At 36.6% G+C, this 4,402-nt stretch overlaps 1 long non-coding RNA gene across 1 annotated transcript; it reads left to right on the top strand.

Moving 5' to 3' along the window:
* Positions 1-292: 292 nt before the first annotated feature.
* On the top strand, positions 293-3,901 carry LOC131323629 (uncharacterized). The gene is made up of 2 exons (XR_009199212.1): positions 293-898; positions 3,560-3,901. It is a non-coding gene; the product is annotated as an uncharacterized LOC131323629 (long non-coding RNA).
* Positions 3,902-4,402: the final 501 nt, after the last annotated feature.

Genomic DNA, 4,402 nt, shown 5'->3' with positions numbered 1-4,402 from the left:
TGCCACATCAGCAACAGCCCAAACTTTAAAATAAAATAAAATAAGGAGGGCCTCAACCGCTCAATGATGTTTTGGAGGCCAGGGGGTGTCCAAAAATAAGAAGGCTGGAGGGGAGGTGGAGCCAGCGGTGGTGGTGGCAGACGGCAGTGGTGGGTGTCATCGATGGAGCCAGCGGTGGTGGTGGGTGTCGCCTGTGGTCCTCCTCCTATTCTCTCTCTCGCTTCTTTTGTTTTCAGATTGTCCAGTTTGGGAAAATCCAAAATCCAAATTTTCAACGTGAAATTTTTTTTTTGAACACATGAGGCCCACCCACCACGTCAACATCAGAAAGCAAATCGGGAAAACAAGTCAAACTATAGACTTTCTGTACCTTTTTGGGATTTTAATCATATTTTTATTACTTTCAAGTTACTTCTAAATTCCGAAAGGTAAAAAGCTTTTGACTCCCCCAATTTGTAGTTTATTGCTATGTATTTATGATTAATTAGTGTAAATTAATTTTTTTTACCGTATTTTATAATATTCGATACGTATCTCGATACGATATGAAAAATCATAAAACCGATACACGATACGTATCCCAATTTGAAAGCCTTGGTTGAGATCTAGCTGATTTTCTGACCTAGATACTCACAGACTGGTTATGATGAATTGATGAACTGCTTAGTTCTTTGTTTGATTGGAAAGAAAATAGAACATAAAATTTTGATCTTGGTTTGTCAAAAAGTGAAAAAAAAAAAAAAAAAACCCCCAAATATTGTGCCGATGCCATAGACCACGGAAGTGACGGAGACCATGGCTAGCTCGTGGAGGAGGAGGGCCGCTGGAGATTGTGGCTGAGACAACTGAGAAATTTCGTGGCCAAAAGTTTACTTTTATCCCCCTGTGATTAGATGAGGTATGACTTATTTTCCTTGATTGTTTGAATTTATTTTTTATATTTGTCACGACTCACGAATCTTCTGTTTCTAACCTGTATATTATTGATGAAGCCTCTTCTTTTTTATCAATCTGAGATATCAGAATTCCAAGTCATTTCCTGATTAGTAGGGATAGGCTCTAAAGTTAGGGAAACTGAAATTAGTTCATCCTATCCCAATTAGTGAAATCAGTAGCGATAGTTGAGATCCAAACTGAAATTAGTTCATCATACAAAATGTCATGACTATCCTAAGTTCATCGGTTCATCCTCATGCAAATTTTGTGCCTTTTTCCACATACAGATGGTGCTAAATTAATAACCAATGATATGGTTCAAGGGTAGTTTATGTTTGTTGCTTTGTTCAGGCACTTAAAGTTGCCAAAAAAATTGAAAGTGGTGTCTGGTTATTGATTCTAACCCCAATGGTAATTCAAATCTCAATGAAATGTAAGTCCATTTACTTTAGTGTATTTGTTCGTGTATAGATAGATACATCGATAAGTATATATACAAACCGATATACAGAATTCATCCAATGACAAGGAGATGCATAATTCTTATTAATGTAGGAGAGTGTGGATTTTAATTTGAAAGCATCGGTAGGGAAGGCGTTTGACGTAGCTGGAGCTCATCCTCCTTTGAAATTGTCCGATCTCGGCTGTTATCTCATTGCTTTTCTTGTGTGGAGCTTTTTTGTGTTTGGTAGGGCATTCGTGTTTGCTGTTTGGTCAGGAAGATCATTTTGGTTTTTGGATGGAAAAAGAAATTGCGTTCTTGGGACGATTTTTTCCTGGGCTTATTTTGGCCTCCTGTTTTTGGTTAATCTTGCATCCATTGTGATGTGATCAGGTTTTTTTTTTGGTTGTTCTATTCGTCTGGAGCCAAGGAAACAAACAAAAGCCTGCTTGGGTCTTCGATGGACTGGCCTTGTTTGGGTTTGTTCTTGAATGTGTGTTTGCTTTGTTGTGGCATGTGTGTGTGTACATCATCTGGTGTGCAATGATTAAGTTGTGAGATCTTTGTGTGGTGGTTTGGGATCTTTGTGTGGTGGTTTGGGTAAAATCTTTTTGTTTGTATCACCATCAAAGATATGTGATGCCAGCTTCTTTTTTTGGTCATTTGCGTCATTTGTTGTATGTTCTCAGGCCTTGTGCATTTGTGTTGTTGTTCTGGTATCTGTGCACAGATATGGTACTGGTGGGGTGTTTTTTGTTATATGTAAATAAAATCAGATAGCTGAAAGACAGTATGGTTCCGAGTGATAGGCTGACTGAGTTCTTATTTTTCCCTATTGCGTTCTTTTAGAGTCTTTGCTTTTCTCCATTCTCACAGTGATTGTTATATATTGTAAGAGATTAAATCAATCTACCTCATAAAAATAGATCTGGAACTAAAAGCAAATAGTAAATAAAATAGGGTAAGTACAAGAAAGTAGGGTTTGGAGTTGCGCAGACAGATGAAGCGTACCAAGCATCCCACACATTTGGATGTTGTGGCCATTGATTGCTCGGATTGGACTGAGGTCAGTTCTGGATTTGATAACAATTTTAAGTTTGGGCATCGAATTAGAGTACATCTCTATGCATGAGAAGCATCCCAGTACCTGAAAAACCAATGACTAACTGTTTGATGGGTGAAATAATTGTAGAACATTACAAATTATCCCGCTTGATGGGTGAACTAATCTATTTCATTTAAATCCCAAGTCACATATCGAAATTTCCACTTGGGTCTTTTCTTTTGTTCGAAATTTCCACCAACTTGTTCTTTGCCATCTCCGTTTGGATTTGTGTTTTCCCCGATTGAATTGAACAGCAGGTATTTGTTCCTAGGGTTGGTTTTTCCCTAATCAAAAGGAATGGAGTTTGGACTGTGTGTTCAATTTCACAAAAAGTGGTTCGAAGTGAATTTAACGAATTGTTGAGGATTTTCCAAATTAACTTCATGTAAGAGAAAAGGTAAAAGATTGAAATGCTCCTTCATTTGACCGAAATCTAACTCAAATCTATGAAAAAAAGAGAGTAGAGGGTGTAGTGCCATATACGAAAAGTGCATTTCACATACGTCATCTTTTGTGAATCGTTTGGTTCTATTGTTTGGTTTTTTATCATCGTTTTATATTCTTCTGTTTCTAAAGCTCTTTAACAATCTCTATGTTCAACTTCGATTCATATACATAGTACAGCTTTCGTGTTGTCCTAATGGAGCTGATCACCGGCCGAAAACCTGTGGGTGAGTTTGTGTTGTCCTCCTAGAGCTGATCGCTGTGAGTAGACAAACTATGCTAGATGAAATCAAATAATGAATTACCCTTTTTTTACTGCTACTAATTTTGTCTGGTTTAAATTTAAGTTCGAATGGAGAGATTATAAAGTATCTGGTGTTGTAGCCTTTTTATTAGGTTGTGTTTTCTTTTTCTTTTTCTCCCCTTTTCCTAAGAGGGATAGCATTGTTCTTTTCGATCAATAATGCGAACTTGATCTATGAAACAGATACATGAAGGAAATTCTTGAACTTGTCTTATCTGGTTTCTTTCTTGAGATCATTTATTGTGCCAATAAGGATGAGAAATGAAAGAAGGGAAATAAGCGAAAATGCAGATGATGCTATGCTAATGTTTTTGGTATTACTCTACAGTTTCTTATTCTCTGCTGGACTTCTGTACGAGATCAACAAGCTTTAAGGGATGACGCTTATCTAAAACAAGAAGGCACTGAGGAACATGTTGAAGATTTTGTTGCATTTTCCGCAGATTTGAGTTTGACCCTTTGAAACATTAAATGTGAGTTGTTTTTTTACATTGAGCAATTAAAACATCTACAACACTCACGGGACAAACAGTAACTCGTTGAAGTAAGTTTTTGATTGGAGAATGTTGATGCAATTAGACATGGCCCATCTAATTTCTGACTTGATGCATACCAAATTGTGTGGTAGTATGTAGAGATTTGAATGCATGGTTGCATATGTTGTTTCTGAGTAGTTGCCTATAACCTAGGTGGGATGTGGTGTTTTATATACGCTAGAATATCACCGTCCAACCTACTCATGCCCTAGTACTCATGCTTGCCAATGGTGATTAAAGACAATGCAAAGAAAAAATCGCCAAGCAAAAAAAAATGCAAAGAAAAAATCCATTGGTAACACAAAATAGATATTATTACCCGCTCATCAGCCAAGGATCTAATAAATTAAGTATGACAGTGTCATTTGTGATTTGTGCATCCAAAGGAAAAAGAAAATCAGAAAACATAATGCGCCAAAAAAGATAGTCATCTTACACCAAAATCTACATTTACTTAATTTTGTTATTCTCGCTCTAAATATAAGCGTGTCTTTTATTGTAACAACACCACTTTAAACCAAAACCATAGGCAAACGAACTGGCCAATAATAAAATAAAAAACAGTCATCTACCAAACGAACAAACCTCAAAAAAGATACTCATTTTATTTGCCCTTTTTTTTTTTACAACAATCT

The sequence above is a fragment of the Rhododendron vialii genome, chromosome 1a (assembly GCF_030253575.1).
Source record: "Rhododendron vialii isolate Sample 1 chromosome 1a, ASM3025357v1".
NCBI classification, from domain to species: Eukaryota; Viridiplantae; Streptophyta; class Magnoliopsida; order Ericales; family Ericaceae; genus Rhododendron; species Rhododendron vialii.
Note: the sequence above shows the minus strand (reverse complement) of the source record. Positions and strands in the feature narration are given on the sequence as shown.